This window comes from Gossypium hirsutum, chromosome D09, assembly GCF_007990345.1.
Source record: "Gossypium hirsutum isolate 1008001.06 chromosome D09, Gossypium_hirsutum_v2.1, whole genome shotgun sequence".
In the NCBI taxonomy this organism is placed as follows: domain Eukaryota; kingdom Viridiplantae; phylum Streptophyta; class Magnoliopsida; order Malvales; family Malvaceae; genus Gossypium; species Gossypium hirsutum.
In genome coordinates this window covers 24,546,328-24,556,809 of record NC_053445.1, presented here as the reverse complement: position 1 = coordinate 24,556,809, position 10,482 = coordinate 24,546,328, and the positions used below count along the sequence as shown (strand labels likewise).

Sequence of the window (10,482 nt, the reverse complement as noted above, 5' to 3'; positions counted from 1 at the left end):
AACCTGAATCCTGGAATAGGCAGGCTAAAAATTCAAGCTCCCCACTTTGAACAGAAACCTGTAATGTTTCAGATGTTTTAATCAATTGGCTAGTTTGGTGGTTTGCCAACTGACAATCCCAAATTGCACTTGAGACATTTCTAGGAGGTCTACGATTCTTTCAGACAGCAATGTGTCTCTAAAGTTGCCTTAAAACTCAAATTGTTTACGTATTCTTTAAGAGATCATGCTAGAACATGGCTCAACGATTTACCATCTAAAACAATAGAATCATGGAATAATTTCTATCAAAGATTTCTGCTGCGATATAACCCACCCAATATGAATGTCAAACTAAGAAATGACATAACATCCTTCAAGAAACTAGAGGATGAAACACTGTATGAAGCATAGGAAAGGTTTAAAGATTTACTTAGGAAATTTCCTATACATGGATTTCAGCATTTGACCCAAATAGAGATGTTCTACAATGGTTTGAATGCACAGACACATAAGGTAGTTGATGCTTCAGCTAATGGAACTTAGTTGGAAAGGTCTTACAATGAAGACTACAAGATTCTGGAAAGAATTGCCAATAATGATTATTAATACCCCACAAAAATAGTTGGAACTAGCAGAAGAGTGGTTGGATCATTCGAATTTGATGCTATTACCTCACTTTCTGCTCAGGTATCTTCTTTAACCAACATGATAAAGACCATGCAAAAGCCTAGTGAAGAGAAAGAGTTAAAAATAGCTGGGTTATCTTGTGTTTATTGTGGTGAGGATCACGCGTTTGAAGAGTGCCCCTTGAACCCAACATATGTCTATTATATGGGCAACTTCAGTAGGAACAAAAATCCTTATTCCGACATGTACAACCCTGGTTGGAAACAACACCTAAATTTTGGGTGGAGTAATCAAGGAGTTGGAAATTTCAACACGTTTATTAGACCTAATACCATGAATGTTCCACCTAGTTTCCATTAGTCTATACCGCTTCAACAACGAGTTCAACAAGGACAAACATAATTTTCTTCGTTATCTATTGAGTCTCTACTGAAGGAGAATATGGCCAAGAACGATACCGTGATTTAGAGCCAAGCATCATCGTTACGAGCTTCAGAGAATCAAGTAGGATAGATAGCTAATGCTTTGAACACAAAAACATAAAGAACTTTGACTAGTGATACCGAGAATGCAAGACCACGTGAGAAAGAGCATTATAAAGCATTCATTCTAAGAAGTGGCATACAACTCGATAGAGTTGTTAAGAATGTTGTTCCTAAATCAGCAAATTCAAAAACAATTACAAGCAAAACCCTTGAACAACCCAAGAAGAGCACCGCAATGAGAAAACTAAACCAAGCCATGCCGAAGCAAACTCAGATAGTAATGTCAAACACAATGCCCAGGCAATAACAATCATTATAACCTGAAGTTTGCCCACCCCCACCATTTGCCCAACACTTTGAAAATCACAAATAAGACTAATACTTTAGGCTATTCTTGGATGTCCTTAAGCAAATTCACATCAATATACCGTTAGTGGAAGCTTTGGAGCAAATGCCTAACTATGTCAAGTTTATGAAAGACATAATTTCAAAGAATAAATGATTGAGAGAATTTGAAACAATCACTCTCACTGAAGGGTACACTACTATGTTGACAAATAGACTTGGAAACAGGTTTGACACATTAGATTTAACTGCTCAAACTTTCAGCCCTTCTAAATTGTCCATAGAAGAACCACCCACCTTAGAGTTAAAACATCTACCTTCACAGTTAAAGTACGCATATTTAGGAAAGGATTAGACACTACCCATGGTTGTGTCTGCTGAGCTGACTAATGAGCAAAAGGTTAAGTTGTTAGCTGTGCTTAATAAATTCAAAAAGGCATTAGGTTGGACAATTGCAGATTTTAAAGGAATCAGCCCCATACCCTGTATGCATAAATTCTGTTGAAAGACTTCCATGGCAATTCTATTGAGCAGTAAAGAAGGTTGAACCCTATTATAAAAGAGGTGGTGAAGAAAGAGATAATTAAATGGTTGGATGGTGGCATTATCTACCCAATCTCTAACAACTCTTGGGTGAGCCCAGTTTAATGTGAGCCAAAGAATAGAGGTGCCACCGTGGTCAGTAAAGACAATAATGAACTTATACCTACATGAACTGTCACGGGATGACGAGTCTATTAGAGTTTGCCCAAAGAACAATCATGAGATGATTGTAATCATATATTCATTCTACCTTGTTTATTAATAAAAGGCATTGTCATTGTTATTTCAGTTTCACTTCCTATGTGTGTAAAATCGAACTTATTTATAATAATGTCCCATGAATAATATGATTATTCTTAAAAGGTCCTTAGTCAAGTATTATTGTGGGCTTGGATAACAATAATGCATTAAGAATAATATGTAGTTGATTGATGACAAAGTGTTGTCATTGACATAGGGATGTTAAAATCAATACCTGAATATATCTTAGAGAACGACATATTGGACTGACCCGCTATGAGTATGTTTCTTGGATTATTATATAATAGTTACAACATTACTCATAGTGATAACTATGTATACGATCCTTAGACTTGATATCATTATTGTCTCAACATAGTGAGTCCTATATTTTGATACAGTCAAACTTTTACTAAAACAAGTTGTACTATAAAGACTGATATTGGGATGGCACAATATATGTAGTGGGATATGATTGATCAAGATAGGATTTTTTCTCCTACATAATGGGAGCAATATCTTAGGCCACTTGATGAAGTGAGACTAGAAATGTAACAGCCTGTTTTTAGTGAAATCGAAATAGTGGTTCCAGGACCACAAATTCGAGTCAAAAAGAAAATTTATTTTAATATTATTGCATGGTTTGCATTATGATAGGAAAGACGTATGAAGATTTCAATAAGAAAATTTTACCGATTTCATGTTTAATTATAGAAATAACCAAATTGCATAAAATGTAAAACTTGAATTCTAGTAGCTAGAAGGATTAAATAGTTATGGAATTCAAAATTTGAGGTCCTTATAAGGCAAATAGACTATTAAGAGAAGTTTGTAGATATTTATGATGATTCATCCATGGAAATTTAAGAAAAGAAAATGATTAAATTGGAAAGTGGAAAAATAAAATATGATAATTAAATTAAATAACAAAATATCATGTTTTTCATCATCTTTCCTCAAATTATTTTCATGGAAATCCTAGCTAAGAGAAAAAAGTTCAAGCAAGCTAAATTGGCTTAATTTGGTAAGCATTCTTGTCCCGTTTTTAGTAATATTTATATTTTTGAGATCGTAGTAACCTAATCTACCTATTTTGGGGATTAATTTGTAAAGTTATCAAAGTATTAAAAGTTTTCCATGGATGAGTATGCTGAAATTTTGAAATTTATGGTGGAAAATGAAAGGTTCTTGATAGATAAACAACTTTTGTAAAGTGAATTTTGATGAAATTGTGATTTAGGGACTAAAGTGTAAATATGTAAACTTCATGGAAAATTTCTAAATTTTATGAATTACGTGGGCTGTAAATGTTATTTGAAAAATCCAGTTAGACTTGGAATAAGGATTAAATTGCATGAATTTTATTTTCTGAGCCTAAAGATGAAATTGTCATTTATTAAAAGTATAGGGACAAAATGGTAATTTTGCCTAAGATGTGAATTTGATGAAATTTAATGTGAATTATATTAAAATGAGTTAAATTTACTCATATATAGTTCCGGATAAACCTAGTTCAGAATTGGATCGAGAAAAACAAAAAGTATCGGATTAGTAGCCCACGAACACGAACAATTATCGAGGTAAATTCGTGTAACTAAATTATGTAAATTAATATGTTTGAATTGAATGTTGTATATGTGAATTGTATAAATATGTTCTGTATGAAAATCAGTCACATATTTGATAATACCTGATAAATGCTAAGTCCCATTTAAATAAATGAAATTCGATTCATACAGGATTTCCTGTATTGGTTGTGGTCTTGCATATGTTGCAGATACACCATAGTTCTTATGAGCAGTCTATTATAAGCCCTCTCAAGCTTCTCGTTACATGGTTCATGTGAGCATCCCGAACGGTATTGATCCTGCATGTGTTGCACTCATACCGTAGCTTTTTGTGAGCGTCTTGTTATATGATCGGTATGGATCCTCCATATAATACGGACATACCACAACACTTTATCAACGTCTCGATATAGGCTCTTTATTAGCGTCCTAATATGGCTCGGTTAAACTTCCTAACATACGGCTATCCGAAGCTTCTTAATAATAGCTCTTCGGAGTTACTTGTTAGGCTCACATGAGCTTTCTATTTCAAACTCTTATGAGTTTCCTATTATATAGCGCGGATAAGCTTCCTTTTACATGGCTTATATGAGCTTCCTGTTAAATGGCTCGAAAGAGTGCTTCCTGATTATCTGCCCTAATGGGTACCTCTGAATATGAGTTGACGGATTATAGTTTTGTACACTTCGAGTGTACTACATGTGTATCCATCGATATTTCAAATAAATTCAACGGGCAAAGTTCTGACATGGTTAAACTGAGCTTAAGATGATATGTCATGGAAATGCACATGTTAAATGGAAATATGATATGAAAAGCGTATGTATATGAAAGTTATTACATGATGAGCTCATCCTTGATTCTTGATGTTTACAATACATGACTAACAAGTTTCTTGAGATTGTATGTGTTTAGGCAAATTGCTAAATTTCTTTGGATGAATTTTGTATGCTTATCTTAAATGTAAATGATTGGTAAGTTAATTTTCTGTTATACGAACTTACTAAGCATAATATGCTTACTCTGTTTTACTTCCTCTATTTTATAGTACTCAGAAGCTCGTAAAGGTTGGAACTTGGTTTGAGACACATCACACTATCCCTTGGGCTTCTCGGTATATAAAACAAACTATATTTTGGTATAATGGCATGTATAAGCTAAGTTAAGCATAAAGAAGGAATATTTTGGTTGGAACTAGCCATATGAATGGCTTGTAATAGTTATATTTTGAAGTACAAGTATATATATTTGTGTGTAGCTTTATCATGCTTGGTATGTGTTTGAAATGGTTAAGTGATGCAAAGCACGTCGTTATATTGATAGTTAAATTGAGTTAGCACATTAAGTCTAATATGCATATAGGTGATATTATGTCATACTTAATACATGAGTTTGGCTTGATTTGAATGGTTTGAATTGGTTAGTGAACATGTTTAAGTGTTTTTGTAGGTGGAAGGCTATTTGGGTGAGAAACAATGCTTGGAAATGGTATTAGTTTGCCCATACGGGCAGAGACACTGGCGTGTGTCTCAGCCATGTGTGACACACGGTTATGCGCACGAGCGTGTCTTTTGGCCGTGTGTCCCCTGCATCTTAAAATTGAGAAACTGAATACTTCAAATTGCTTACACGGGTAGAGACATGGATGTGTGTCTCAGCCGTGTGTGCCACGCGGCCTAACAGATGGGCGTGGGACTTGCCCGTGTGACCCCTACACCTAATTTTTAAAAATTAAATTGTCCACATGGCCTAGCACACGAGCATATGGCTGGCCGTGTGACCAAAGTCAGAGATTTACACGGGCATGGACACGGGCTGGGACATGGTTGTATGCCTCACATTGAATGCCTACACGGCCTAGCGACACGAGCGTGTGTCCCCTACACCTAAGAAAAATTTTGAGATTTTTCGAAAAATTCCCTGAGTTCCCAATTTAGGCCCGACTTGTTTCTAAAGTAGAAATTGGGTCTCAAGCGCCCATTCAATGGACATTATGATTGAATATGTTTGATTTCAGTTATGAATAGTAAATGATATGTATAAACTATTGTTAAATCTATAAACTCTGATAATGCTCCGTAACCCTATTTCGGTGACGGATATTGGTTAGGAGTGTTACAGTTATTGGTATCAGAGCTACAGTTTAACCGATTTTTAGACTAATGTGGCAAGCACGAGTTTAGCTATACATGCCATTATTTAATTTGTGATAGTGTAATCTCTCCTGGCCATTTTAAACATGTTTTTCATATAGTAATGTCGTCCAATCGAGCTGAATCCGAGAAAGCTGAGAGCAATGGTCAAGCTTCAGTTCAAAGAGCTGTTTCTAGTATTAGAAGGCCCATATCTGAGGGATGAGGCGAGGAGGCTAAAGAAGCCTTCTTTCAAATGATGAATGAATGGTTCATTGAATATTTGAGAACAAATCTTGCTGTACAAAAACCTCCCCCTCATGTTCCTCAACCAGTTCTTGATATGCCACAAGGTACAAAACCTATTAGAACTGGTAAGCCTGCGGTAGATAAAATTCAAAAATATGGGGCAGAAGAATATAGAGCTACTGTTGAAGATGATCCAAAAAGGGCTAAGTTCTAGCTAGAAAATACTATCAGGGTTCTGGATGAATTATCTTGCACGCCTAACGAATGTTTGAAATATGATCTATCTTTGCTAAAAGATTGGGCTTATCAATGGTGGAATACTCTAGTTTCTATTGTACTGAGGGAGAATGTTACATGGGAATTTAGCCAAACAAAATTCAAAAAGAAGTATATTAGGCAGAGATTCCTAGATCAGAAACGGAAGAAATTTTTAGAACTCAAATAGGGGAATATGACTGTATCTGAATATGAGTGGAAATTTATCAGATCAAATAAATATGCCAGAGAGTGTATCCCGACTGAAGTTGCCATGTGTAAACAGTTTGAAGAGGGAATAAATGGAGACATTAATCTATTAGTTGAGATTCTGGAATTAAAAGAATTTGACGTACTGGTTGATCGGGCACATAAAGCCGAATAATTAAGTAAGCAAAAGAGACAGGTAGAGATGGAAGCCTAAACCTTGAGTAAAAGATTTATGGGAAAGTCACAACCATCAACTTCAAAGAAATCAAAAAAGTATCATAATCGTTCTACCACATCTGTGGGGTATTCTTGGAAAGTTCGAGGCTCTCAATGCTTTAATCCGAGATCTCTGGCCCCATTAGTAGCAAGTTCTGGAAGTGTCGGGAATCCCAAACCTAAATGCAAGCATTGTAATAAATTTCATTTTGGTGAGTGTCGCATGACAAGCGGATCCTATTTTAGATGTAATTCTCTTCTTAACCATTATCTCAAAGATTGACCAGAATGGATTAAAAAAGATACTATTCAGACTTCAAGCCCGAGCAACCCTTCCTCGAGAGGTAGACTACCTCGTAACCTTGGCAATGTCAGTGGTAGATGAGGTACAACAAAATCAATTGTTAAATTTGAAGCACGAACACAAACAAGGACATATGCTATTTGTGCAAGAGAGGATGCCTCTGCATCAGACGTCATTACTAATACTTTTTCTCTTCTTGATACTGATATTACCACTTTGATAGACCCTGGTTCAACACATTTATACATTTGCACAAATTTAAAATTTATTAAAAATTTATCTGTTGAATCCACTGAATTCGTGGTCAAGTATCAAACCCCCAAGGCCAATATGTGATGGAGGATAAAATTTGCAAGAAATATTCGCTAATGATACGAGGTTTCTATTTTCTGGCTAATTTGATGTTACTGTCATTTGACGAATTTGATGTAATCCTGGGTATGGATTGGTTAACCCAGCATGATGCAGTGGTAAATTGTGAAAAGAAATATATTGTATTAAAATGTCAGAATGGTGAATTGCTCCGTGCTGAATCTAATAAACTGGATGGGTTGTCTAATGTGATCTCAGCTATGTCAACATAAAAATATATCAGGAAAAGGTATGATGCTTATCTTATATATCTGTTGGACACTAAAGTATCTGGATCGAAGATTAAGTCTGTGCCGGTTGTTTTTGAATTTTCTAACATGTTTCCAGAAGAATTACTCAGATAACCACCGGCCAGAGAGGAAAAATTTTCCATAGATCTTGTTTCTAAAAAAACACCTATATCTATAGCACCTTACAGAATGACTCCTACAGAATTAAAGTAGTTGAAAGCTCAGTTGTAAGAACTAATGGACAGAGATTTTGCTCGACCTAGTTCTTCACCTTAGGGTGCGCCAGTTTTGTTTGTTAAAGAGAAATATGGGTCGTTTAGATTATGTATTGATTACCGGCAGCTCAACAAAGTCACTATTAAAAATAAGTATCCATTTCCTCGTATTGATGACTTGTTCGATCAGTTGAAAGGTGCTATTATGTTTTCAAAGATTGATCTTCATTCCGGTTACTATCAGCTACAGGTGAAAGATTCAAATGTGCCAATGACAGCCTTCAGAACCAGGTACAAGCATTATGAGTTTCTTGTGATGCCGTTCGGCTTGACTAATGCACCTGCGATATTCAAGGATTTAATGAATAGAATTTTTAGACCGTATTTGGATAGATTTGTGGTGGTATTTATTGATGATATTTTTGTATACTGCCGAGATGAAAATGAACATGTTGATCATTTGATAATTGTTCTGCAAACACTGCACGAGGAATAGTTGTATGCCAAATTTAGTAAATGTGAATTTTGGCTTTGCAAAATTGATTTTCTTGAGCATATAGTATCTACTGAAAGCATCAAAGTGGACCCGAATAAAATTTTAGCAATTGTTAATTGGAAACCACCGAAAAATGTATCTAAAGTTAGAAGTTTTCTGGGATTAGCTGGTTACTACTGGAGATTTGTAAAAGGATTTTCGATGATAGCTTTTCCAATGACACGGTTGTTATAGAAAGATGTGAACTTTGAATGATCTGATAAATGTCAGCAGAGTTTTGACAGATTGAAAGCTTTGTTGACTAAAGCACCAGTTTTAGTTCAGCCTGAATCGGGTAAGGAATTTGTAATTTTTAGTGATGCATCATTAATTGGTTTGGGTTGTGTTTTGATGCAAGAAGGAAAGTAATAGCCTATTCTTCTAGACAGCTTAAACCACATGAAAAGAGTTACCCGATACATGATTTAGAGTTGGCAGCCATTTTTTTGCATTGAAAATTTAGCGACACTATCTATTTGGTGAAAAGTGTCATATATTCACTGATCACAAGAGTTTAAAATATTTGATGTCGTAAAAGGATTTAAACTTGAGATAGCGTAGGTGGCTTGAATTATTGAAAGATTATGATCTGGTTATCGACTATCATCCGGGAAAAGCCAATGTGGTTGCAGATGCTTTGAGCAGAAAGTCTATGTTTACTTTGTAAGTAATGAATACCCGATTGTTGTTATCTGATGATGGTTCAATCATAGCTGAGTTAAAAGATAAACAAACATTTCTACAGCAGATTTGTGAAGCTCAGAAAAATGATGTGAATTACAAGCTAAACGGGGTACAATGTGAGTTAATTTCTGATTCAAAATTTCAAATTACGCCAGATGATTGACTGTTATTCAGAGGCAGAATATGTGTACTGAAGAATTCAGAACTTGTACAGAAAATTTTGAACGAAGCTCGTAATAGTATTATATCTGTTCATCCTTAAAGTAACAAAATGTATCATGATTTGAAAAAGATGTATTGGTGGTTGGGAATGAAACAGGATATTTCTGAATTTGTATCTAAATGTTTGATATGTCAACAAGTTAAAGTTGAACATCAAGTACCTTTGGGATTATTACAGCCAGTAACAATACCGGAACAGAAATGGGAAAGAGTTACCATGGACTTTGTATCAGGATTACCCCTATCCCCGAAAAAGAAATATGCTATTTGGGTAATGGTTGATCGTTTAACAAAGTCTTCACACTTTATTCCGGTACGTATGGATTTCTCCTAGATAGATTAGTAGAGTTATATGTTTCTGAGATTGTTAGACTACATGGAGTGCCGGATTCCATTATTTTAGACAGGGATCCTCGGTTTACATCTCGATTCTGGAATAAGTAGCAAGAAGCTTTGGGTACACAGTTACATTTCAGTACCGCATTCCATCCTCAAACTGATGGTCTGTCTGAGCATGTGACTCAGATTTTAGAAATTATCCTTCGGTGCTGTGTACTAGAATTTGAAGATATCTTGGAAAAGTATCTACCTTTAGTTGAATTTGCATACAATAATAGTTATCAGTCCAGTATTAAAATGGCACTATATCAGGCTCTATATGGTCGTAAATGCATAATTTTGTTGTATTGGAGTTGATCTAATTCGTGAGACTAAAGAAAAAGTGAAAGTGATCAAAGACAGTTTGAAAGCAGCTTCTGACCGTCAGAAATCCTATGCAGATTTAAAACATAAAGAAATAGAGTTCCAAGTTAGTGACAAAGTATTTCTAAAAGTTTCACCTTGGAAGAATGTTCTTCATTTTGGTCGTAAAGGAAAATTGAGCCCACGGTTCTTTGGGCCATATGAAATCATCGAAAGAATCGGATTTGTTGCATATTGATTAGCATTACCACCCAAGCTTGACAGAATTCATAATGTTCTCCACATGTCAATGTTGAGACGGTATCAGTCAAATCCTTCACATGTTATTTCTCAAGCAGAAGTTGAGATTCAGCCTGACATGACTTA

At 35.3% G+C, this 10,482-nt stretch overlaps 1 non-coding gene across 1 annotated transcript; it reads right to left on the bottom strand.

Annotated features, from left to right (window-relative positions):
* Positions 1-330: 330 nt before the first annotated feature.
* Positions 331-437, bottom strand: LOC121221498 (small nucleolar RNA R71). Its single transcript, XR_005918890.1, has one exon. It is a non-coding gene; the product is annotated as a small nucleolar RNA R71 (small nucleolar RNA).
* Positions 438-10,482: the final 10,045 nt, after the last annotated feature.